The sequence below is a fragment of the Camelus bactrianus genome, chromosome 30, assembly GCF_048773025.1.
Source record: "Camelus bactrianus isolate YW-2024 breed Bactrian camel chromosome 30, ASM4877302v1, whole genome shotgun sequence".
Lineage (NCBI taxonomy): Eukaryota > Metazoa > Chordata > Mammalia > Artiodactyla > Camelidae > Camelus > Camelus bactrianus.
In genome coordinates this window covers 11,069,435-11,097,239 of record NC_133568.1, presented here as the reverse complement: position 1 = coordinate 11,097,239, position 27,805 = coordinate 11,069,435, and the positions used below count along the sequence as shown (strand labels likewise).

General features: G+C 44.9%; 1 long non-coding RNA gene across 1 annotated transcript in view; it reads right to left on the bottom strand.

The window, feature by feature from the left end:
* Window positions 1–27,574, bottom strand: part of LOC123618653 (uncharacterized) — a 129,958-nt gene extending 102,384 nt beyond the window's left edge. Inside the window, exon 1 of the long non-coding RNA XR_012503301.1 lies at window positions 27,371–27,574. This is a non-coding gene — a long non-coding RNA (uncharacterized LOC123618653). The remainder of the gene's footprint in view (window positions 1–27,370) is intronic.
* Between the last annotated feature and the right edge of the window lie 231 nt (window positions 27,575–27,805).

Genomic DNA, 27,805 nt, shown 5'->3' with positions numbered 1-27,805 from the left:
ACATGTCCTGCTACAAGTATCAGTTACTATGGAAAAGAATAGCCTGCATCTTTGTTACAAAAGGGCCTCTTTTATCACTATTTTTGCTGTAATTCTACTTTGATTTTCCAATACTAATTCCATATGAATATTGTTAAACTATCTTTTGGTTAGCTTGTGCATGCTACGCTTTTTCCATTTCTTTCTTTTCAACTCTTCTGAATGAAGTTGCTTCAGCCAAGTGTCTTGGCTATAGCATATAGCTGGATTTTGTTTTCTTTTTTATTCAATGTGATTAAAAAATATCCATCTTTAAGTTGGTGACAAATCCATTACATTTATGGTGAACCAACTTATTTTTGATTTTCTGTTTATCATTCATTTTTCCTTTTTTTCCTTTCTTTTTCCCTCTGTCTATGCTGTATGTTGAGGTGGATCGAGTTGCATAGAACTTTCCATCCCCTTTTATCACTCCACTGTTTGGAAGCGATTGATTCTACTTTTATCCATGTAGTGGTTTCCATTTAAATTTTAACATCATATCAACTACCTGAGGAGGTAAGATGTCTCATGCTCAAAGATATTCAGCCTTCATCAGGAGTCAAGTGAAACTCCCTGGGATGTGCTTACTGGTTCCAATTAGCTCATCTCATGTCATGTACATACTCCTAAGTCAGCCATGGGAGTGGTGGGGGTGGGGGTACTCTCCTTGGTCACGCCTGTGTCATGGACCAAACTGGTAGTCAGAGGGAGGGATTAGACTCTCCCATATAGCAGGGACTAGGCGCAGGAAAGGGGCGTTGTTACCAAAAGGAGGAGGATTAGATGTCTACTTGTAGGGACTTGTCCTAAACGTGTATGCACCTAATAGCAGAGCTTCAAAATATATGATAGCCTTGGTAGAACAAGAAAGATAGACAAATCCACAATTAGTTGGAAAGTTCATTATTTTGTTTTACTTTTCTTTGCAACACTGGAAAACTGGAATATAATGAATTTCCTCTCACTTCCTTAGAAAGTTGGGAAATTAATAGCTCCTTGCCCTCAAGGGAGGCAAATTAATTTTTTCCGTTGCTAATTATTCTGATTTGGAGTTTAATGGACCATAGAAATGGTTGTGAAAGAGGAAGAGGAAGAAAGGAGCACCTCTGAGATTGAGCAACAGAGAGAGGGACTTCACCCAGAGTAAGAGAGGTCAGAGATGGGAGTGGAAGTGAATCCAAGAGCAGAACCGCAGCCCACTCAGGGTCAGAGCTCAGGGAGGTTGAGAGCCCTCGCCTGGGTGGCAATGGGGTGCCCTAGGGAGGTGAATGAGCAAGCATTGAGACCAAGAGCCTTTCCAGACTTTTCTGCACCCACTGAATGAGAGCCGCTGGACCTAAAGGAAGGTGTGAGCTATAATAATGGGATCTAGGCAGTCATTCGTGGAGACAGACTACTAATGAGGGCAGGCACCACCCTGATGTCTTAGTGTAGCCTAAGACCCCGGAACCTAAATCTGTTGGGAACTGGGGGTGGGAGATACCATAATGAGTGAAACTGGATTATCACTGTGGCCCAGTGGTAGAGTATGCTGCTCCCATGACAGGAACAGATGGTGTGTGCAAACCATTGAAGAGCCTCCATGTTTTATCAAGAAGATAGGATTTCTCCACGAAGTGCAAGAAGAACCCACCCCCTCACCTTCTTTAATCAGCTCCTCAACTTAAAAGGCCCTTGGGAACACTTGCACTCTGAGCCCTAAACAGACATGTGCACAGCTTCCCCGCCATCGTCCCCGCCCACCCAGTGGACACCGCTGCCCACCACGTCCCAGCCAGTGTTGAGTCCCGGCCAGTGTCGGCAGCGGCGCTGTCCCCTCTGCCTCTGCACGGAGCCCCTGCCTTCTCTGGGCGCTGCGCAGAGCTGCGCGCTCCCTCCCGCCCCAGCTACAGCCCCGTAACATGACATTGTGACCCAAACCCTCCAACCCACACGCTCACTTGCTTTGGCCGCCAGTCTAAACCAGTGGGGTACGTGGCTACCTCTTCTTAAAGCTGTTTATTATGTATAATTTGCTTCTTACTGCACTTTAGTTTAAAATTATTCTCATGTAAGGCCTGTCCTTAATCTTCAAGAGAACTGTTAGAGTGCTGACTCCATCAATGCACTGGCTTCCTGTCCTTCCCTGCTCTATACCATCATCCTCTCCCTCCCTCAGGGTCACTGCCTCCCTGCTGTCACTGCTTCATCACTGGGCACCAAGGGCTTACAGAATAAAAGCTTGGTGATGAGAATAAACGGGGTGGGGGGACCTTATGAATAATCCTCTACTTGGCCTGGGAAATGGCGGGTGTAGGTCTCCTCTTCCGACGGTAAAGGTCTTTCACTGGAGCTGCGCTTTACACTTAAACAGTCCTTTATTGACACTAACAATAAAGGAATATAGTAATTGGTTACTTAATGTTGAGATCTGCCCTTTTTAACGTAACACTTGGAAACTGGAAGAAGTCTCTGTAATAATCAATCTTTTGTTAACATTTTTCTTCTTTGAATTTTTTACAAATCAATTCAAATCAAACATTTTCCAACTTCATGAAATCAACGATGACTTCTAATTTAAATAACTTAATCCAACATAAAGGTTTTTACTTTTTATCTCAATGCATCATTAAAATAAACCTATGAGGAAAGTACTGTTATTTGCCTAAATTTACAGAGGAGGAAATGGAGGCAGAGAGGCTGAGAAAATTGCCCAAGGGCACACAGGATGTGGTGAAGCCAGGAACTGCACTTAGGCATTCATCTACAGAGTTCATGTTCTCCACAATCTTCCCAGAAAGAGGGAAAAGTGTTTTTAGGTCTTTGATGGAGACTTTGAAAGGCAAGTTTTTATGCTGTTCTCCCAGATACATGACTGGCTCTTGAAGGGATCAGATGTTTATTACTTCTGCGTCTCTCACATGCAGCTGTTACCCTCCTTGGGGAACTTTTTGATGAGCCAGGAACCTGTGCACTATGAAATTGCCTGCCTCACCCCCGAGGCTCTCAGGCGATACTGGGGAGTCATTCTGAGCCTGGTTTCAGGAGTAATAAGGTCATGAGAACCTCCTGAGCAGTTTGTATGCTGTTGCCATCTATTGACAATGTTTCCACCCTCTGCCCTGTGAGTCGAATTGCTAAGACTGTTCCCCTATATCTGCTCCAAAGAAGGGCTCTTTTTCTCATGCCTGGGAGCTGGGCAGTGGGCAGTTACATCACCAGGGCTTCTATTCATGAATTTATAACACTGACTACATTGTTCGCAGTTGGGCCAGACACAGCACAAAATTATTGTCCAGCAGTTGCCATGTGTTACATTGGCAGAGAAAAATCAGTTCCAAATACCTTGACATCAAGTGGCTAAGTTACCTCATTAGGACTGTACCTTCAAGCTCTGTAAAGAGATGGAAACTTTATGGACAACTTATTAAACAAATTCCGGTTTCTTTTACCGTCCTACATCCTAAGTCGAGAGGAAAGAACGTGAACTTGGACATACAAGAGGCAGAACAAAGAAATGTGCTCCTACCTAGTGAGAGGCTGAATATGAGGTCACCTGGAGTACATCAGAGGCTACTCTCATGTTCCCAAGCTTACACAGCGAATAGAGTCCTTCCACGGATCAACAGTCTCAGCCATGCATTTTCAGTTTGTGATGATTGATGTTATGCGCCAACTTGACTGGGGCACAACGCCCAGATAGTTTGTCAAACAGTACTCTGGATGTTTCTGTGCAAGTGTTTTTTGTTTGTTTGTTTGTTTGTTTTTTTAAATGAGATTAACATTTAAATTGGTGGACTCTGGGTAAAGTAGATGACTTTCCATAATGTGAGTGGGCCTCATCCAATCAGCTGAAGGTCTTACTTAATAGAACAAGGACTCACCTCCCCGAGCAAGAAGGAATTGTGCCAGCAGACAGCCTTTGGGCTGCAGCTCTTTCCTGGGTCTTCAACCTACTGGGTTGCCCTGTAGATTTTGGACTTGGCAGCGAGCACAGTTGCATAAGCCAATTCCTTAAAATAAATCCCTCAACAAATGGATGATAAATAGGTAGGTAGGTAGATAGATAGATAGAAAGATATAGATATATACACCCTATTGGTCCTGTTTCTCTGGAGAACCTGACTAATTCACAGTGAACTCCTCTTTTCATGGCGGGCTCCCAGAAGTTTTGTTGTGGTACTTTTCCTACAATGTTACCTGAGCTCCTAAATCCCCAAAGCACTGCTCTGTCCAATACAAAGTCTCACTCACCCCAAATCCTGGCATCCTATGTACTTTTTCAGTTAGTCTTCAGGCCCCCCACTGCTGGTTACAGAAAGTAGGCTCTCCTTCATTCATGTGTCTTAGGTCAAGTCTAGGCTACTCATGGACAAGACAAGAGGAGACACATATTCTAAAAATCTCCCCTTGGATCTTCAAGCCATTGGGCTCCCAGCCACTCTATGTTCCCATTACAACCAAGGAGGTAGACAGTATCATTCTGATTCCAGATTAGGAAGATATAGCGGACTGATTCCTGGATACAGCAAGAATCTCTGGAGTAGCAAAAGCATGAGAACATACAAGATTTGATTTCTGGTCTTCGGCATCAAATGATGTCACCCCCAACTTCCCTAAATATGACTTCAGAATATATTCATCTTATTACCACACTCTCTCCTGCTTACCTGGCTTCTTTACTGCCAATATGGCCACAATCACATTAGCTATGTCTGCTCGATATGTCTCAAGTGCTACAGTCTTCAGTCCTGGTGGAAATAGTACCTCATATTTATTGGGTACTTACTATGTGGCAGACACTGTATTTAAAACTTTTTTAATGCATCATCTCATTTAGTCCTCACAAGAATCCTATTAGTAACCCATAAGTCCCTCAATTCACAAACAGTAGGACTGGCCTGCAGGGTCTCCAGCTGAGTCAGTTTGCCCTAATTTCCCAGGGGTAGAAAGGGAGGCTGACAGGCATCCTATAGCTTCCTTCCTTCTCCTACACAGGCTGCTACACACATCTCACATGAATCCAGCAGACTGGAGGAACAGCCAGACTCCACCATCCTCTGGGCATCTTTGATAAGTGTTGGCTGACGATGGTGATGCTGTTGGAACCATGGGAGGTGGCCTGTCTGACCCTTCAAATTGTCAAGAAGGCTGTGAATTGGAGAAGGTAGGTAAATAAATCCTTTTCAATGTTCACCTAGGGAATTTGCTTTTAAAAACTTAATGACTCCCTTTTTACTAGTAAAGATGAAATTGTGAAGTGAATAACTACCCCTTTATTTATCCATTTTGCTAATTCAGATGGCCCCATGCCCACATGATCCAATGGAACTATGGAGAGAAGAACCCCAACTATTGAAGCCAAGGGGGTGCAGCAAGTCACACTGCCAGCTGACTCGGACAAACAGCCAAGCTGGTTGTCCAGTCTACGTCTGTCTTTCATCAGCCTTAATGCCTGACAAATACCTCAGATTGAGACTCGCACTGGAGAGCGATCAGTCTTCCTAATCCATTCCTTGGGGACGACGTGGAAGGGCCGAGAAGGGGCAAGGATTTGACAATGATGGGTGCTTTCCTTCCAAGCCCTCCCTTTGGGAGCAGAGAGGGGGAACTCCCCCATAGCGTGCCTTCAGGTGTCCAGCTCCTGCACCGGCTGACAGTGTTTGAATAGTTGCTCTTCTCACTCAGCTCTCCAGTCTTTTTTTTAAACTATGACATAATCAGAAACCCTTTGAGTGCCTTGGCCTCCTTTCCCTTCTCTCCACCCCTGACCCAGGCTAAATGAAGGTTCGGATTTGATTTGGACGGAGAACAGATTTCCTTGGTCAGGAGCCAGGTGCTTAATGGGAGACTCTTACTGTGTGGCATCAAGAGATGTGGGCCAAGCCCTGATGTGGGCCGAGCCACAGAATGCAATAGGTTCCTCCCCTGTCCCAGCAGCATGAATATTAACTCTCCAGCAGAGTGACCTTGGACAAGAAGATGCTGGCATCTCTGGCTCTGTCCAAGATGATAAAGTCTAGATACCAGCAGGAAGGGGTGTGAACAAAGCCAGCAGAAGACTGAGGCTACTCGGAAAAGGGGGTCCTATGACCCACCTCATCCCATGTCTCCCAACCACACTCCTCCTACCTCCCACCCACTGCTACCATTTACACACGGCTCAGAGGGGCACAGGGGGAGTAGGCACAAAGCAGCTGTTTGGACACTGTACTCAGACTTCGCAGGAAAATCCCCTGAAGTCACTGACATGGGAGGGAAAGGAGGGGTTGGGGGAAGGAGGAAGGAAGATTGAATGCAGAAGAGTTATCAGAAAGGCTCAGAGAGAAAGACCAGGGAACTTCCCACTGTGACTGGAGGGACATGGTGCTCATCTAAAAGGCACCTTTCTTTCCAGAGCATAGCTTTATGTCAGAGCTGGAAGAGCCTTTGGACCAGTGTTTTAAGCTTTTTAGGGGTCACAGACTGCCTTGGGACGCTGATAAAGATGGAGCTCTCCCGAGAAAACTGCATCTGAGCTTACTCCCCTGTACAACGCACACGTGCATGCGCGCACGCAAGCAAAATTCACATACCATACCAGGAGTTCCACAGAACTCTCCAAACTCATCTTTGGGACCCCCAAATTCTACAGATTCCTAACCTAAGAACTATGCTTCTAGCCCAGTGTCCTCAACCGAGGATAATCTTGGCCCTGTGTCTTAACGGTTAGAGGCCAGGGGTGCTGCCAAATGTCCCGTAATACATGGGACCACCACCCACAGCAAAGGGTTATCTGGCCCAAAATGTCAATAGTGCCAGTGTTGAGAACCCTGCTGGATTAGAAATGCAACCCACTGTCTTATCACAAACATGTCCAGCAATTCACCTAAGATCACAGAAGTGACTATGAGCAAGGCCGAGACCACTGCCTGGATAATAAATAATGCGCGCTTACTATGTAACAGAACTGTTCCAAGTACTTCAAGTGAATGAATTCACTTACCTCTCTCAACTGTCCTCTGAGAAGGGTGCAGTTATGCCCATTTCACAGATAAGGGAATTGAGCCAGAGAAGCTAAGTGTCCCACCCAAAGGCTGGAAAGGGGTGAAAAGCTGGGGTTTGTATCCAGACAGTCTGGCTCTAGGGTCTGACCAGGCCATGAAACCTGTAACACTCTGCCTAGGTCCTACCAACAACTCCTATTCTGACTGGTCAGCAAAAAGCAGGACCCTCCCGGATGGACAACACTGATCCTCTAAAATCCTTCTGTCCCATTCAGACCCTTGCTCTAGTTCCTCATTAATTTAGACTTTATTGTTTTTCTTCTTAGCGTCTATTTCCCCTATTCCTAAGTAGAGCTTACATTTTGATAGTTATTTAAAGTTTTCAAAACATATGGTCATCCATTATTTCATCTGATCTTGAAAACAACTCTATAAAGCAAGCAGGGCACGTGGCAGATGAGAAAAACGGAGAACAAAGTCCCTGGACCGGCAAGGGGTCAGAGCCGGAACCGTTCTAGTGCTGCCTCCTTCCTCTGACCCCGCTACCAGGTCGCTGAGCTCTTGCTCAGACTCGGAGTGAGCTAGGAAGCCTGGCCTGCGAGCAGAAGGTCCTCCGCAGCCCCTGTGATGTGGCACTACTTAGTCACACGCCTATTATCTGAAACACTTTATTAACCTTCAACAGAAGCATAAATTTAGGTTCAAATGCCAGACTTCAATTGAAATGTATTTATTTAATCTTTGCTAATAGTGTGAAGCAATAGAAAATTCCTAAGCATCATCCTAGCTCCTGAATTGCTTCATCTGTCCCCTTCCTTGCCACACTTCCTTGCTGAAGTCACGCTATGTTGGTGGTGGTGGTGGTGGTGGTGTTCCGATGTTTCAAAAAATGAGCTGGGCTGGGCTGCCTGCCAGCTGGTGCTCTCACCACTACCCAGAAACTGCCCCCCTTTACACATCTTCTGTGCGTCCTCAACTCCACATTCCATTGAACTGGTACAATCTACAGTTTACATCTTGTCTTGGCAGAAATCTCACGAAATGATTACCAGCATCGGGATAAGACGTAGTCTTTTAAGCAATGTTCAAAACAAGATCCCAGAACAGAAAAAGAAGTTCCAATTTCCCTTGCCTCCTCCCCAGAGCACACGGGCCCTGCCTCTTGAGCTCGTGTTGTGAACAGAACCACCTCAAGTTAGAGACAAAAATGAATGAACACAGAACGTTCCTCAATTATGAATATATTCATTGGCTCATCCAGCCACGTATCCTTAGCATCTATTATGTTACTTTTTTATACTCCATTGTGTTCTGAAAAGGAAGTAAGGCAGATGCTGGCTTTATGTGTAAAGATCACTAGTTCAGTTTAATCCAGTAACTATGTCTTTATTGTCTGCTAACTACCCTGCGTCAAACCCAAGTCTCCTGCCCGTGAGACCTTTCAAAGTTCTTTGGACGAGGGAGATATTCACACATGAAGTAGCTTGAGACTCATAAATAATCACCTCCCACTCACAATGGGTTAACTTATGTTGGTCAGGATTCTTTCAGACGCAAGAGGCATGAAGTCCGCTGCGGCAGGAGGAAAGAAGGGGATGTGTTGGTCAGGAGACAGGAAAGCGCAGGGACAGGAGCTGGTTCAGGGATGGAGACCAGGGCTCCCATGAAGGACCTGGAGGCTCTCTCCTACTCTTGACTCAGCTTCCCAGCAGCAACCCCCACGTTGGCCTTATTCTTTCCGACTGGGGAAGACTTCCTCTAAGTGGCCATGGGAGGCAGGATGGGGGCAAGACAACACCGTCCACAGCTCATGGCACCCCTTCTCAGCAACCCCCAGAAGAAGGAAAGGGCCTTTCTTCATGTTTAACCATGTCAAAATGTCCAGGTGGAACAGTGATTGGCCAGACTTTGGTCATGGATCCCATGGACCCATCGTTGTGTGAGTTGAGGGCAGGGGAGGGGGTGAGGGGACCACTGTGATTGGCCAAGCCTGGGTCACATGTCCATCCCTGTGCCCTGGCAGTGGGGTGATGTAATGGAGGCCCCAGGAGTACCACAGGCTTGGAGTTGAGGAGGCACACTTCCTCAGAGGAAGAGGGGTGGGTGGTACTGTTATCAGAAGAAGGGGAAAAGGCCACTGGGAAGACCAAAAACAACAGATGTCCACTACAATTATGTTCCAAGAACTCATTTGAAAGTGATTGTTTAGAACTCAAATTACATTTCTCCATCAAAACTATCTTATAACAAGCTCTTATATTTATGAGGTGTTTTATGAGGCATTTTCTTATCCATTATGTCATCTGACCCCTCAGTTGCCCTGTGAGGTAAAGAGGAGAGGTCTCTCCCCTTCTCCACATCACCCACAATCTCAAGCCAGCCCTGAAACATCCTTTATCGGGACAGGATGGGATGGGGCCTCTGCGCCAGTTCCTGGGAGCCCTCAAATTCCAGGAAGGATTTTGGTGACAGGGACAGGGTGTCATGCTAAGCTGGCCACTCCTTTCTGGCCTGAATATTTCCTCCTCCTTCTCCCCTGACCGTGTTCTGGGCCCCTCAGAGGCCACCTAATATGATGGAGCCCCAGGAGTGTGTCCAGCATTGTGTGAAACTGCATGGAACAGAAGGGAAAGGAGTGAGGGAAAAGGCTACCTGTGGCACCAAACTTCCTCTTGGGAAAATAACCGAACAGCCTGCAGCTCTGAGCGTGGAGGGGGAGAGGGGTGGGAGAGTGTTGAGTGGAGAACACGGTCGGTACCTGGAACTAAGGAGTGGGTGGGGTGGGGGACAGTAAAGACAGGAATATTCTGTTTTTATTTATCCACTGTATGATGCTGCAATAAAGCTCCCCTCATACAAATCCCTGAATTGCCAGTTACATTTTCTAGAACAAAACATTTAGCATCCCTGCGTGGGGTGCAGTGGGTGGTGAGGGGTCAAAACGAAGGGGCAGAGACAGAGGAAGATTTGGAGAGCTCAGAAGAAACAGGAAATTGGAGCCAGAGGTGATTCAAAGATGCATAAACCCCGGAATTCGCAGAAATCATGGGGAGGGCATTAGCCATCTCCAGGATGCAGAGTAAGTGCCGAGTGGGTCATTCTTTTGAAGTATAGTTGCCGTCAATATTGTATTAGTTTCAGGTGTACAAGATAGTGATTTGATAGTTTTACAGATTACACTCTATAAAGTTATTATAAAATACTGGCTATATTCCCTGTGCTGTACATTACATCCCTGTAACTTATTTACTTCATCAAGGGGCTGGGGAGTTCTGTTCAGCAAGTACATGCCCCACTCCCCCAGCCCTGTCCCAGCCTCAGTTCTCTGTGACCTCAGCCCATATCAAGCACTGACCAACCCCCAGGTCCTACAGGTCTTAGCCAGGGATGGGGAGGATGGAGAGGGGGACGTGTGCAACAGGATCATGAAGGAGGGAGTCCCTCTTCATCAGAGAGAGTGGACCCTGGATCATTCTCGAGAAAGGAGTGTGGGCGAAGCAGGCTCCCCAGTGATTGTCTTCTACTGAGAAGGTAAAAGTGATCAGCAAAAGTGGAGAGAAAAGAAGACCTTCCCAGATCCCTCTTCTACTCAAAAGCTTCCCCAGGACCCAGGGCACTAAAGACCTTTGAAATCAGCAGAAACTTTGACCTAGTAATTCTGCTTCTAGAAATTTATCTTCAAGAAATAATCAGAGATGCGCACAAAGATGCATATACAAGAATGCCATCAATGCATTGTTTTGAAAAAACTGAGAACACTCAGCTAAACATTAATAGGAAATTGATTAAATACATTCTAGATGGAACACTATGCAGCCATTAAAATTGTTTTAAAAGATCATTTGCTTCATGGAGAATGCTTGCAATGTATTAGTTACATTTTGAAAACAAGTTAGAAGGGACCATAAACATATGACTGCAACTGAAAATCACCAGAGGAAACGTGTTCATCAAAATGTTAGCAATTGCCTTCTCGCGGTGACTAACTTGTTATTTTTTTGTCTTTATTCTCTTCTATATTTTCCAATATTCCTATAATTAACAATGATTTCTTTGTAATAAAAAATAAAAGTACATTTCTTTTATTATCTGTTTTAAAAGGGTTCTCTGTAGGCGCCCACCCTGGCATTCAAGGCCCTTCATAAAAGGTCCAAGGCACGCCCCCTACCTTGCTACTCATTCCATCCCTGGCCACGCTCCTCCCTGGCTCCTACCCAAGCTGTGCTCCACCCTGTCCCACAGCCTCCCTCGCCCCTTCTCCACCTATTCAAATCCCAGCAGTGTTTATGGTCCCACCTTCTCAAAGTGCCACCCCGGCCGCCCATATGCCAGGTGAGCCAGAAATTAGCACCTGAGGCTCAACTGGCTGTATGGCTCTCCCAGGCACTGTTGGTACTTCAGGCACAAAGAAAACCTCACTTTCCCAAGAAGCGCTTCTCCCTCCATGCAGCATGAGCTAAAGGCAGCCCCTCCACACCCGCTGCACACCGTCTTTCCTCCCCACTGATGTGCTGTGGAGATGGGTGTTACCGCTCACCAATGTTGTAAAGACCACCCCTGTGCACAGTGGACTGCTGACCAGTATTCAAAATTCAGTTCAGTTCAATTCACCGTTCAAATTTTCAGCATTTAGAAACCACTTCTGACCCTGAGGGCAAAGAAGGGGCAAAGAAAGATATGCCAATTTATCTAACCACTCACTCAACCTTACATTTATTCACTTTTTAGTTTAGTTATTCATCCTGTTAATAATTTAAGCAACAAATACTTGCTCATCTATTATATTGCAAGTGTGCACCCAGGTGCTGGGACCAGAAGGATGTTACACGCGTTTGTTCTCATGGGACATACGGTCTACTTGGGGAGGTGGGTAAACACAACTACAGGGCAATAAAAGGCAAGATCGGTTTGGTCCCATCCCCACTACACACATAGGAATGCACGCACATACGTGTGCACACATAAGCACACAACTCACACGTGTGTGAGACGCACATCTTGTACACATGCATCCACATGTGCACGAACACATTTCTAGAGTTTAGTGTGGAGTTTGGCACCCAGCCAGCCAGATTAGCAGAGGAGAGGGAACTGTTTTCACTCTCAACATTTCTGACACCAAATATGTGGTGTTTTTCCCACACCAACCAATTCTCCAATTCTCCAATTCTCCAGATAGCAGCTGGGTGTCCTAAAATCCAGCTCAGTTCTGACACTAACTGCTGGAGTCAGTGCAGACCCCACCGGGGAAGGGCTCAGTCCCACAAGACAGTCCCTACTTTGGATGTCAGTTCCGAGTCCCAGGTTGCAGCTGCACTTCTAACTGACCAGCTGTAAATCAGGAGTTCGCATGGCCCCCTGCTTGGTTTCAATACTTGGCTAGAACAGCTCACAGTGCTCAGGAAGATACTTTACTTACACTTACTGGTTTACCATAAAGGACCAGTCAAATAGAAGAGATGCATAGGGTGAGGCATGGGGGTGGTGCACACAGCTTCTGTTAGGTAGTTAAGTAAGTGGGGGCAGCAGGCAGATAGGTGGGGGAGAGGGAGGATGGTCCGGAAGATGGCTGTGTGCCCACTTTCAGCATAAAGGGGTTTTACTTCTGCTAAATGAGTGCCAGCAAGAAACAGGTTACTGCCACAACTGTGCAGCAGCGAGAATGACCTAATGCTCATTGTAATATAATTAACACTGAGGTTTATGTCCCCCCAATGTGCGCATCATGGGCAAGGACATGCACAAAGGGGACAAACATGACTAAGCATTTCAGGGACAAGCCATCAATCAATCAAAAGGCCACCTCTAAGTGAGGGAATAAGAGAAGGGGCAAACAAAGACCGTCGTTCTTCCTCCCTTGGATCACCCCACCTCGTGTTCCTGGAGGTATAAACTTTTTTTCTAAATAAATCCTTTAAAATCTTTTGCTACACAACACTCCATCCCCCGACTGAATTCTTTTCTTTCAGGTATGACAAGAACTGGGGTCTTTTCCCTTTCCCTTTTGGGGTAACATTTCCATGCCCTATCCAGGCACCTCACTCTCCCTCCCAGCACTTTGATGTGTTTACCAACTCAGAAGGCCTTCAAAACCCATTGTTTAGGGGATTTTATGAAGGTTTCATTACATAGGCTTGACTGATTAAAATCGTTGGTCGTTGGTGATTAGTTCAATCTCCAGCCCCTCTTTGCTCCTTGGAGATTAGAAGGCAGGGCTTAAAGTGTGGACCCTCTAATCATGCCTTGGTCTTTCTGGTAACCAGCCCCCATCCTGAAGCTAACTAAGGGCCCACCAGAAGTGCCCTCGTTAGAACAAAAGACAATCCTATTACCCAGAAGATTCCAAGGGACTTAGGAGCTGTGTGCCAGGAACCAGGGGAAAAGATGAAATACACACTTTTCATCTTACAAGGGGGCCTTTTATATTTCAGCTCCAAACAAGAGAAAAGAGAAAGAGACATTTTTTAACTTCACAGCAATCATTAGGCTAGGAATTTGTCTCTCCATAGTGTGAAAGTCCTGTCTGGACCAATGTAAAGACACAGAAAATAAAGAAAATTCAATGTGTCTAGAGCACAGCTTCCAAGTTGGGGCAATAAGAAAATATAAGGCTGGAAGTGTAGGCAGGGGCCAGGTCAAGAAAGGTGCAAAGGAGTTTGAAATTTAACCTGAAAGCAATGGTGTCCATTAAAAGGTTGGCATGATCAGATTTATGACCTAGAACAATGCTTCTGCCTGCAGGAGAAGGCACGGAGGAGCAGAGCAAAGGCAGAGGCAGTACACCTGGTGGCTGTCAGGTTGCCACAAAGGGAGGTAGTGCCCAAGATTAGGGTGGTGCTGAGGAAATGGGGAGAAGTGGGAGTTTTTAAAGTGTATTTCCAGATCTTGGTTTCTTATACAAATTTCTAATTTCTCCAGTGAAAGGAACCAAGGCTCCTTAGAGACATTAGGACTGGGGCAAGAAATATACAAGATGAGCCTGGAGCATCTTGTAGTGCCAGAAAATAAGGAACAAGAAACAAAGAAATAGAAACTGTCCAGGTATGATCAGTGCTGTGAAGAAAATCAGAGCAGGATAAGAACGTGACGAGGGCAGGGCGTTATTTTACAAGGGATGGTCTGTAAGGCCTCTCTGATAAGGAACATATGAACAAGGATCCTAAGGAAACGTAAAGTTAGCCCTGCAATTGTTAAAGGAAGCGCACCCCAGGCAGACACTCCTCCAAGATGGCCCCCAGTGATCCCTGCTTCCTGGTTGCACACCTTGTGCAGCTCTATGGGACCAATCGAATCCAACAGAAGCGACAGTATGTGACTTCTGAGGCTAAGGCATAAAAGGCATGCAGCTTCCACTTGTTCTTGTGGTTTTTACTCTGAGGGACTCCAACCTTCACGTTCTCAAGACGTCCTGCTGCAAAGCCATGGAGAGGCCCACGTGGAGAGGAAATGAGGCCTCCTGCCAACAGCCAGCACTAACTGGCCAGCCATGTGAGCGAGCCCCCTTGGAAGTCGATCCCCATCCCAGTCAAGCCTCAGATGCCTCGGCCCCTGCCAACATCTGACTATAATCCTGTGAAGTACCATGAGCCAGAACCACCCAGCTAAGCTGCTCCTGGTTTCCTATCCCACAGAAACCATAGGTGATAATAGATTGTTATTATGGTTTTAAGCCACTGCGTTTTGGGGTGAGCTGTTAGCACCCTTAGATAACTGAAATCCCCAGCAAATTTAAAGACCTCAGGCCGGGGGGAGGGTATAGCTCAAGTGGTAGAGTGCATGCTTAGCATACACAAGGTCCTGGGTTCAATCCTCAGTACCTCCTCTAAAGATAAATAAATAAATAAATAAATAAATAAATAAATAAGCAAGCCGAATTACCTCCTCCCATCAAAAGTAATTAAAAAAAAAAAAAAAAAGACCTCAGGCCATAATATGCTTACTGTAGTCAAAGATCAGTGGATGGGGGAGGGGGGTTCATGGCTGGGACAGGCTGAATGTGGAGGAGAAAAGGAGGAGTAGCCAGGCCCACATTAGGGACGATGGATTTACTCCATTGGCAAGCCATAGGGGGTTTTGAGCAGATGAGCATGATTTCAGCAGAATGATTTTAACAGAATCCTTCTGTGGCAGCACTGGGAGCAGACAGCAGCAGGGCAGTGGTAGAAACAGGATGAACAGTTAGGAAGCTACCACTGGGACCAGCAGAAGTAGGCAGCTTCACTATATATTTCTGAGGCAAAGCCAAGGTTTGCTCAGGTGAGAGTGTCAAGAAAGACTTCAAGGTTTCTGGCCTGAATGACTAGAAGAATGGAGCTGCCATTTATAGAAGGATAAAGGTCATCAGGGAAAAATCAGAAGTTTGATGTGGGACTTGGCCACTTAGATGGGAGAGGGAGACAGTGATGGCAGAGAGGGGGAGGTCAAGGGTAAGGTCCACTTTCCTAAAGGGGAAAGGGGTGGGCAGGTGCCTTGGTAGATGCGGCCATTCCTCCTGTGCGTGTTCTTGATCACTTGAAACACAGGACAACGTTTGGGGTCCTAAGGATGCTTACAACCACATGCCTTCTGGCACTGGAGATATTTTCTTTCCTGTCTGGTCTCCTCATTGTGGTGCCTCAAGTAACACAGGCCAGGAAGGTCCTGGAGATGTAAGCCCGTGCCTCAGCTAAAGGGACGACCACGGATACCACATCTTCCATTTTGTCAGGAGGAACCAGAAATCCAGATTTAGGTAAAATCTCCCCATCTTTAAATGTCATGCAGTTCAGTTGTTTAGAATGTCGTGCAAACCACAAAATATAGCAGCAGCCTGGATGTGGCTCTGGACCCCGACTATGCAATCATCACTGGTGGAACTTTTCTGACTCACATTCCTTGCCTCTAAAATGGGGCCAAACACGTCTCCTCTTGCATATCTCTAATGTCTGCTGGGAGGCAGAGGAATGAGAACATGTGAACAAGAAGGCTTGTAAATTTAGGCCCTACAGAAGCAGAGCGGCATTGCTGCTATGGGTACCACTGCTGTTATCAGCAGCATCCCTTGATTAATCTTTGTTCACATCACCAGCAGCACAGGCCTCTACCTGGAACTACAAGTCAGTACTTCTCATTACTCAGTTATTTAGTTAAAACTCACTTATGTACTTCCTACAGCACCTAACAGGGCCTGCTCCCAGTAAATACTCTTATCAGCATTTGCTCCAGGTGATGTTAATCATTTATTCAGTCATTAATTCCGCTAGGATTTTTTTTTTTCCTTCGGTACTAATTATGTGTCCATTGTTGCCCTGGGCATTATGGAAAATCCTCGGCCTCAATCAGCCAGGTGAGCTTGGAAGGCAGCCATGTGTGAAGAAAGTGGCCACCACTTGACTGCTCAGTGGGAGGAGAACTAAACACCAAAGGACTCCCCAAAGGGGGCTGGGGAGGTTGGGAAGACCTGAAGGAGGCTTTAAACTATGATCAGATTTGGGCCGGAGGAGAGAAAGGAGAGCAGCTGGGGTGACCAACCATCTGGGTTTGCCTGGGTCTGAGATATTTCTCAGGATGTGGGACTTAAAATGCTAAAACTGTAACAGAAAAGAACAAATCTGACTCCATATTAGATCTGTTCCTTTGGCTTTAATCCTGTGCCATTTTCTAGGCTTAGTCTTGCTACCTCTGCACCTTTTGTAAAAGAATGTTGCCTTTAGTCTAAAATATACAGGAGAGCCTATTCTCAAGGCTTTGATCTTTAAGAATTTTAACACTTTTGGGCTCATATAAAGATAGCAAGTTGCAGAATAGAAAATAACATTTGTTTTGTTGGTGGTTTTACAGGGGCACCATGACCTGACCCATGTGGGCAGCTGCAAGAACAAAGAATTCCTACACCAAGAAGTTTGTGACAACCAACCACACTCCCTCCCCTTTTTAGTATAAAAGGAGCCTGAGTTCTGACTTCAGTAAGATGGGTCTCTAGGACTTTAGTCTGCCATCTTCTTGGTCTGCTGGTTTTCCAAATAAAGTCATCATTCCTTGCCCCAACACCTCATCCCCCGATTTATTGGCCTGTTGTGTGGTGAGCAGAACAAGTTTGGACTCAGTAAAAAAAAAAAAAAAAAAAAAAAAAATAGGACAGCCATATACAGTTGGTCGCACTAAGAGGAGACTAACATAATGATTATGAGCACAGACTCTGGAAACAGATGACCTGTAATAGAGCCTCTCCCACTGTCCCAGCTGTGTGCTCTTAGACAATTTATTTAACCCATCTGAGCCTTGGTTTTCTTATTTATAAAATAACTCCCCATCTTGTGAAGTGGTTTTAAGGGCTGAATGAGAAAGTACATTAGATACTCAGTAAATGGAAGCCAGCAACAGCAGCAGAAGCATCTCAGGTAAAGGGGGTAAACTGCTTCTTGTAAATTCTTGGCACATTGTGTTTGTTCTTCTATAGCTGGAATCTTGAGACCAAGTAGCTGCTACTGTAATAAAGAACACATCTGACTCCATATCAGACCTGTTCCTTTAGCTCTAACCCTGTGCTGTTTCCTGTGCTCAGTCATGCTGGCTCCGCACCTTTTGTAAAACAATGTTGCCGACATCCTGAAATATACAGGACAGCCCATTCTCAAGGCTCCGACCTTTAAGGGCATAACACTTTTCCATTCAGAGAGATAAAAAGTTGCAGAACAGAGAATAACATTTGTTTTGTTGGAGGTTTATAGGAACATCATGACCTGACCTTGGACAGCTGCAAGAACAAAAGATTCTGACACCAAGAAGTTTGCAACAACCAAACATACCCCCCCTCTTCTTTTTAATGCAAAAGGAGCCTGAATTCTGACTTGGGTAAGATGGTTCTCTAGGAATTAGTCCCCCATCTTCTCGGTCTGCTGGCTTCGAATAAAGTCATTATTCCTTGCCCCAACACTTTGTTTCCCAGTTTATTGGCCTGTCGTGTGGTGAGCAGAATGAGTTTGGACTCAGTAACACTATGATGCTAAAAGCTCCTCTGGGGGAAGACACAGAGGTGTCTCTGTCTGCCTTCTGAGGCTGGATCCAATAAGAAGGTCTTAGAACATCATCAACCAACTAAAGGGCTGAAATGAGACGTTAACACAGTGTCAGACAGCTACCTGGGTTTTAAAAGCTACACATACTCGAGAAATTCTCTCTCCATAGGCAGGGCTGCCTGTAAGGGCTGCAGAGTCCTATAAATTCCAACTAGATTGTAGGTAGAAACTTGAAGACATCAGGCAACATTTTGGACTCTCCTTAGATTAAAAGCCAAGGAAGCAACAATCCAGCAAGAACAGCCAGAGTTCCCTACAAACTACAGTTGCTGTATCTCCATAAATTTCCTCATCCCCCACACCTGAGATATTTTGGTTCTCTGCTCCTCACAGCTTCTCTGCAACCACACTTGGTTTTGGTCGTATCCCACCATGTGTCATCCCATTCTTAACTGTAACTTCTTTTAAGTGACTTTTTCTTTTTTATAAATATAACACAGCATCATTGAAAGTAAATTTGGAATCTCAAATATGCAAAAATAAGTAAAAATCATCTTTAAAATCCAACCAAGTAGGAATGACCATCAAATGAACTTGATGTCTAGCCTTCAAAATGTAGATAGATGACAGATAGAAAGACAGAGATGATAGATAATGAGAGAGACAGACAGACAGAAATACTTTATGGTGTCCATTCCTCCCTTCTTTCTTACTAAGAAAACCTTGGTTTTGTACCCAAATAAAATTCTACATTTCCCAGTTTTCCTTATAACTAGGGATGGCCAAGAAGGAGCTCTAAAAATTTATTTGCTGGCAATTTCTCAGAAAGTTTTCCTTTCCTGGCATAAGTGCTTCTGCTTCCTCTTTGTTTCCTCTTTTTTTTTTTTTTTTTTTTTTTTTCCTGCCTGGAATATTTAAACAGTTTATAATTAAGGGAAATGCTATGTAATATGACAAACATCCTTGTAGCTGAAACTTTGTTCTGCTGAAGTCATCAAGAATGTGTGTGGATTCCTAAAAATGAAACTACCTGGACAAAAGGTATGCAAGGTGTTCACACTTTTAATAATTATTGTCAAATTCTCTCAGGAATTGCTGTACCAATTTATACTCCCACCAGTTGCAGATAAGAGTTCTTCCCTCACTTTTACATATGCCCTTGTTAAATCATTGCCAGTTTAATAGGGAGAAATTTTATCATAGGGATATGTATTTCTGGTAGTGCAACAGATTTGAAAACTTGGAAACCTTCTAATCTACTTTCTGTCTCTATGGATTGACCTATTCTGGACATTACATATAAATGGGATGTGTGTCCTTCAGGGTCTAGCTTGTTAAATTTAGCATAATGTTTCCAAGGTTCATCCACATTATAGCGTGTAGCAATGTCATTCTTTTTTTCGTGGCTGAACAGCATCCCATTGTTTGGATATTCTACATTTTACTTATCCATCCATTCATCAGCTGATGGTCATTGGCTTTATTTCCACTTTCGGGCTGTTATGAACAATCCTGCTATGAACATTTGTGAACAAGTTTTTGTGCGTAAATTTTTTCTCTTATTTGGTGGGTTGTCTCTTCAATTTCTTGATGGAGTCCTTTAAAGCACAATAGTTTTTCATTTTGATGATGCCTAGTTTATTTTTTCTTCTATCACTTGTGCTTTTGGTGTCATATCAAAGAAACCATTGTCTACTCCAGGGCCACAAAGATTTACTCCTGTTTTCTTCTAAGAATTTTACTGATTTAACTCATACATTTAGATCTTTGATCCACTTTGAGTTAATTTTTGTATATGGTGTTAGGTAGGGTCCAACTTCATTCTGTCACATGTGATATTCAGTTGTCCCAGCACCATTTGTTGAAAAAGACTATCCTTTTCCTCAATGAATTATCTTGACGCTTGACAGTTACCTTCAATATAACTGCCAGAATAACCAAGAGAAAGAAAGCCAAAAGCCAAGCGAAATTTAGGACTCATTAATAACCTTGTCCAGGGTACCAATGCCCCTTCTCTGGGATTTGCATTTCTCTGGTGCCCTGTCATTAGGGTTAGCTCCGTCAGTTCTCCAGACTCAAAGATTTTGAGCTATGCTTGAGTGTAAAAGACAGTTGTGACTTTGTATTCACCAAGACTGTACAGAAATTTCAGGGGTTTTTTTTTTCACTATTAGTAGTAGATATTATTTCTCTGAATCACTGGTCATTTGTTTCTCATAAACAATGAAAATGCTAGGAAATTCCATCAGTTCAACATACAGCTGACTTTTCCCCAAAAGGAGCTGTTCCCAGTTCCATGAGTCTAGAGTAACCTCAAGAGAACTTGGACCCATGCCACAATGATCACATTGGGGAGCCAAGCTTCCCCACTTCTGGAAGACATCTGGAAGACAGCCCGAGGGCTCCAGCAAAGCCACATAGGCTGCTGGGTAACGGGATTTACTTGGATGCTCCAGGTTTCTGAGTCTTTTCCTTTGTTAAAGCCACAGAGATGCACACAGACAAGTCTCCCTGGATTGCCTTGGGTAACATTCCTCACTTAGGCCTCCCCAGCATTCTGTTTACATCTTTCCCATGGTGTTGATCACACTGTATTGTGATAAAGTTAATAGCTAACAACTTTGAGAATTTCTTTTGTGGCAGGCATTGTTCTAAGAACATTACTCATTCTATGACTAGGTACTGTGATTAGGCCCATTTTATAGATGAGGAAACTGAGAGTTCAAGTAACTTTAGAAAGATCACGAAGCTCATGAGAATTCAGATCCCGAGTCTGGCCCCAAATCCTTAATGGTTTAAGCACCCAGATTGAGAACCTGAACTCTTGGAGGACACCATCTGCCTGTACTGCTTTGTGCGGGTCCACAATAAATATGTGTTGAAGGCTTCTCAAGAACTGACGATATTATCAGGAACTCAAGTAGTTAATTTTTTGCTTTGGTGGTGGTTCTAAGCATCTGGAAAACTCAGGGAGTATACATGAGATACTACTGTCTGGGTACTTCAGAGAGGAGCTGCAGGAGAGGCTATGGGGGAGAGGCCTGACCCTGGACGGCCCCCCGGGGTTCTGCTCAGTTACAACTCCCCCTCTTCTTTGATTCTCCTCAGTCTTGAGAAGAACAAGTGTTGGACAAGAAAGTGAGTAATATTTTGGACAGAAAGATTACCCACAAGCTTGACAGAGGAACCCAGTTTTAGGGGAACTCAGTTTTAGTCTCCAGTCCTATTTCATTCTTCCCCAAATCTTTCAGGGAGTGGGGCGACAACCACTCCGGCTACTTCCTGCTGAAATGGGGCCTAGTCCTGCCTCAAATTTGAGGGACCAACACCATATTGAAAATATTCCTAAGTTTCAAGTCCTGGATCCAAGTCTTGTATGATTAAGATCCCAGGGGGAAGGGTATAGCTCAAGTGGCAGAGTGCATGCTTAGCATGCATGAGGTCCTGGGTTCAATCCCCAGTACCTCCTCAATAAGTAAACTTAATTACCACCCCCCTCCAAAAAAGATGTTATGATTAAGATCCCAGCCCTTCTGATGCCACCAGAACAAATTAGAAGTAGGTAGAGGAGTGGCAACCAGAACTTTAACAGACAAAATAGAGCTCATTCCCCATTCCCAGAGGAATTCAGGAGAATAAGCCTGAAAACCAGTCTGGACCTCGCTCTTTAGGGAAGACTTGTAGCCAGGTACCAGTCTACTTTTCTTTAAAGTAAAGTAAATTAAGCCTTTTGACTAACACTTTTACGAAATTGGAGTTTTCATTAGACTTTAAATATCTTATGCAGTTCGGCAGTATGATTTAAAAGAAACCTGTACTTGTCAAAAAGTCCTTTTTATGACTCTTATTAAAGATGATGCAGTTTTGCAAAGCATCAGCTTAACTGTCTATGAATGACAAGACTTTAAAAGGCAAGGTTAACGATCTGGTTACAACATTTTTGACAAAGCTCAATCATGTCACTGTGGCATACGACATATTAAGATAACTAGGCTAGAACTAGAATTACATCCAGAACAACTAGAATTATCACTGATAGCATTATACCAGGACAAGTCTAAATTTCAGAAACCTTATACAATTTCCAGAATGCCAATATTAACAACATTTATTCATACCATTTAGTCTGAGAAGGCTTCTCACTCATTTGACAATGCCATGTAATTTAACATACCAACCAGTCCTAGCTGGTTTACTATTTTCCTTTGAGATGTCTCAGGGGTCCTCTGAAGCATCCCAAAGTTAGCTGGAGTCAAAAGAACTTTGATTAAAATTTGATAGGAAGTTTGTCAACAACATCAAAAAGTTTCACACAATTTGTTATCAGAAGCATCTGTTATCACAAGCAAGTGAACCTGATCTCTTAACAGAGAGGAAGCAAATCTGTCCTACATCAGTCTTCTTTTAATAACAAAATCCATGTACCTACTTAAATTTAATCTAATCTCAGCTCAATCATGCACAAAACTCCTTTTTTAGGGCTCCCTTTTTACAAACTTTCTGCAACTTTCTGTACCCAAATGAGTTTGTCCCTTACTTTTTCATCTAGAAACAACCAGGGTTAGGATAAAAACACTTTTTTAAACTCAAAACATATAACTGGCTTTCCTACTGTACACTGAAATGTTTCCTTTATTATTTTTAGTAGCTTTAATGACATATATAAATTAGAATCCTCAACTCTTAAAAACTTTAATCTCTGGTGAAAACAAAGAAGCATGCATATGGATTGCCTTCTACATTAGCATCCTGTAGATATGGCAAACGTAAATACCAATCATAACTTCTAAAAACGTGTACTTTTTATAGAAAATATTTCAGTGTGTCACCAAACATATTTAATAAAGTCCTAAACACTTTTAGCTTCTCTATAATGGGAAACCAACGTTCAGTAAATAATGTTCTTATTTTGTTTGCGAATGATTTAGCTATTCAACAGATTTCCATCATTTAACTTAAGTTAGCACAACTTTAAAATTAAAAAAAAAAAAAAAAGCAATTTCAAGTTACCAAGTATCTAGAGAGACTATTTTCAAATAGACATTCCTAAAACAGGATTATATCCAATGAGTTCATTCAAAAAGTCTTCTGTTATTTGCATTTAATTTACTTATAAGAGTTTGTCATACCAAGTTAATTGAATTTTTTTCTTTCTTTCTGACAAACTCTGCAAGAGAAACAAACCTACTGACTTTCAGTAAACCCAGGTACAATAAAAGACATGCCTGTGTTGATTATACCAACCAGCTTAAGCTAGCTTTAATATCAGATATTAATTTAATATTGAATATTTCCTAGATCACATGAGCCTAAAATTTATTGTCTAGCTTCTTTTAGACTTAGAGGTATTTAATTTGTAAGTGCTTACTTTTAAGTCAAATAGAGCTCTTTTACATGTTTTTACCTAAAGAAAGACAGACAGAAGCAGAGATCTCACAATTTTTCTGCCTGAGTTTAAAAAAGCCTTTTTCCTTGAGAACCCAGGTAGATCATATACATCCCAAAGGCACAGGAAGAAAAATACAAATTCCTCCCCTAGTGGTTTATATAAAACCCAATCATCTTGGCTATTTTCAGGGATTTTTTTTTTCCAGTTCCCAAATATCTACTTCAGTTTTTAAAAATAACAGTAATAAACAATAATATATATACATATCATTCATTCACATTCATATGCCTCACTTTCAGCAAAACTTGGAAGAGAGAACAAGATTTGGACTCAGATACCAAGACACTCACACACACATACATACGCAAGATAAAAGCCAAGTTGCAAAAGGCCCACTTTGATGTAACAGCAGAGCCAGGAGGGCCAATGTTCTCCTGATCTCAGGGAGTCCTGAGGTCACACAGTGTTACAGTAAAAATATCATTTTCTTTTATTTATGGGAGCATAGCTGAAGATCTCTTGGTTTTAGAAAACACTCTAGGGGGACTATATGTAAGATGGGACAGAACGCCGATCATCCCTTCTTAATTATTCACGGCTGATGTTATCAAACATCACGCATACAACTTAAAACAGTCTCTCATGGTCACAGTTTTCTAGCCCCAAAGGGAGATTCCTAACCAAGGCCTCATCAGTCCAAAAGGGGAGACCCCCAACCGAAGCCCCATCAGAAAGGAAGCTGAATGAAAGACCAAGGCTAGAAAGGCAAAATCCCAACCAGCTCCACCACCACAGGTGAGGCCAATGCAATAGGGATGGGTGCCCTGGTGTCGTCACACGGGGTCCCCATTACTCAAAGACGTCTCAATTGGCCAATGAAAGTTCTGACACACACCCAAACAACAAATATCATCCCACGAACAAAAGATCAAACAAGGTGGGGCCCCCAAATTCCACTTTCACTCCCAGACGGAGACCTCCAAACAGAATGGCCCAGCTCTCAAAAGAGAACAGACCCAGAGTGGCTCCCAATGAGCCCAGTATGGCTCTCTCTCTGCAAGGGAAGGAGCCCAGGTGGAGCAGGTGGAATTTTCCCATCCTGGGCGAGCTGGAGTGGCTCACCCCAACTTTCACGGGACACCTGAGCTCAACACTCCAGGAGGAGAGTGGGGACAAGGCCAGGGGACCTCAGAGACATTTCTCTCTCATCTTTCTCCCCTTCAGCTCCAGGCATATTCATGCTCCTTTCAGCTCTCCCTCAAGCCCAGGATGGGCGCATTTCCCCCTTTCTTAGCTTCCACTGTTCACAGCTTCCAGCCAGCACGTCTCCCTCAAAGACCTCTGGTCTCTCCCGACTGCAAGGAAAGGATCAGAAGCACTGGGAGCTTCCCTCTGCCTCCCTGGCTGGGCTGAGGCTTGTGTGAGGGGAGCTGTTGGGAGACAGAGCTGGGACACCCCCTTTCCTCCAGACACCGGTGTACATAGCCAGGGCCTGGGGAGAAAATAAAAGAGGCTGGTGGCACTGGGCATCTACAATAAACTTTTATGTTCAAAATAAAATCTGAACAGGAAAAAATCACACATGAGATCATTTCTTCAGCTATGATCAAAACCTGGGAAGCCTGGTCAGTGATTATTGAAAGTGTGGCACTGAATTCCTGGCTTAGGAAGCCAGGCCCCAACCTGGACATAGCACCCTGGCAACTCCACAGGCTTCTTATCAGGGCATGTAGGGAAGGCAGGCCAAGACCCCAGCACCAGCCCTGTCTCCTGCCCCGGAGGCCCCATGGTGATCTTTCCCGGACTCTGAATCAGATCCTCCAATTGGCCTTCCATCAATTTGGCCTCAGACCAGCCTGAGCAGAAGCACATGTGGCAACTGTTCCCACGTGACTTTTCAGAAAAGTCCCAACCCCATCATTCCCCTCCTCGGCCTCCCTTCTCCTCTTCTCCACACCTGCCCTAAGGCAACAGGACAACGTGTACCACTGCGGGGGGGGGGGGTGTTCTGGACCATGCTGGCAGCTCTGAGGCCAGGCCTGGAAAGGACCAAGAGGGGAAAAGAGGCAGGGAGTGCGTGCCTGTTCCTACCCGTACCCCATGACAGGAGCAGGAGGGCAGCAAACGCAATAACACTCAATAGCACAGGGGAACACGCCAAAACATGACACAGCCGCACACCTTTGCAAATGACCAGAACCTGCAGCCAAACACGCAGACCCTTCCCAGCTCCCCGGCTGACAGCAGGACCGGCCAAGCTTTCTAAGCTTGAGTTCCGTCAGAAAGACCCTGGAGGGAACCTAGTGAAACATGGACTGGGTTCTCAGCCCAAGAGCAGACCCAAAACAGCCACCGTTGTCCTTATGTGTCTCATATCCACCCAAGGAGCAACGGAGTTGAGAAAGTGGATGACAGAAGGGGAGACATCCTCAGGGCAGCCCCAGATGTGCCTCTTAGGAGTGGTGTGCCTCGAGGACTTGTCTGACCCTCACTTTTCCATATCTGCAAAATAAGACTCATAAAAACCCACAGGCTGACTGTACTAAAAGAGGAAATAACAAAGTGCTCCCTGATCTCAGTCATGATCATGGCAATGATTATCCAGTTGCTTGGTTAATCAACATGAATTTATTGGTCACCTACTATATGCCAAGGACATTCTATACAGTGCCTAATCTTATTTTCACAGCAACCCTAAGAGGAAGATATTATTACTCTCGTTACAGGGAAGAGGAAATGGAAGCTGGGCCACCAGGTTAATTGTTTGCTCAAAGTTATGTTGCCAGTAAATGACAACTCTTGCAGGTGTGGGGCCTCCAGAGCCCATGCTCTTTGCACTCTAGGACTCTGCCCAGCTCTCCAGGGCAGAAAACATGCGTGAGAGACAGGATGCGTGTGGGTGAGGATATAGGATGGTTAAGGTGTCAACTCAGGCTGAAGGAGTTCAGCCTCTAGGGAGATCACGGGGCCCAAGTGCAGGGGAGCTTCGTGCAGAAGGCAAGAGCTGCCTGGGCCTCACACGGGCAGTGAGAGAGGCAGGGCCCAGGGTCCAGCGAGCCTGGAGCCCGCTGGGGCCAAGGTGAGGGCTGAGCGATAGCAGGTGGGAAAAGGCCCCTGTTGTGACAAGGTGGCGGGGGAGTGGGCTGAGCAGGTGCACGCTCTTCTTCTAGAAGCTGTGACAGACTCACTCCCCAACACCCAGCCAGGGCACAGTTACGCTCGGCCAAGTTTGCCTTCATCTCTGCAGCTTCCCCATCTTCACCCTCTGCCCCCTTGGGGCTTCCCCTTCTATCTCAGCACCCAAGGCTCTCAGGTTCCCCCAGGCTTCCATTGATTCTCAACACTTCCCAAGGACTGGAATCTCCTCCGGGATCTTTAAAAACACAGACATGAACCCTCCTCTAGAAACCCCTTTTCAGTCTGTCTGGAGGTAACGAGGAAGACTGGACGATTGCCTTAGCAGTGAAAGGACTTGTCTGGTCACAAAGCCACCGGCAGAGCAGCCTGGACTCTTCTAAGGTTTCCCAGCTTGGAACTCAGTTCCCTCCCATAGCAACCACGAGCCTATGGGAACCAACACCGAGCACTTCCCTAGAGTGTTTCCCAGTGTCTGCTCTTCCAGATTGGAGCTCCTCTCTCAGCCTCCCTCTGCCCCCCAGTGACGACCACCACCGTTTCCTACTCGATGTCAGATGCACGTTCCTCAGTAAAGTCTTACTTTTGGACTTCAGACAGTGAAAAATACAGTTTTCACAGCCAGGCTGTGTAGAGCCCAAAATAAGTTTCCAAACTCCTGTTGACTACAATGCCCGTAAACAGACCTTTATGCCCCTCAGGTCAGCCCCTAGAGGCCCTTAGCCTTGGTTTCCATGTCTTGAATTGAAAATAAATAATAATATCTAACTCACAAGACTTTTGTAAGGATAACTAGAAATAATACCCACAAAGGATAATGCCTGACAGAGAAACTAGTCATCAGTCATCCCACAAATGCTTACCCAGGATCCGCAGGAGGCCAGGTGCTGTCTGAGCACAGGATGGAGGGCGGGAAAGAGAATGCTGGCGTCCTTAAGATGCCGCTGTCCTCACCGGGCTCCCAGTTGAGGGGGCAGATAGGCAATTAGCATGCAGATAGCCATGTGCTCTGGTGATACTGAGGGGACACAGCCAACCAATCTGAGAACACACATCAGGAGCTTCCATGAATCAGGTGAAGGGCCAAGGAGGCAAGGCCTCACAGGACATCGTGTATGGGCTGCTATCTATTTACTCAAGCATGTTCTGTGCTTTTGCTATTCAATCATAACCTGGACGGGGTGAACCTGGCAGAGCAAGTACAAAGAAATCCGAATAATGGCTCATTACAGCTGAAAAAGAATGAGTGCTTTGCTTTCCTGGGGCCACCATCATAAATTACCACCAACAGGGTGGAC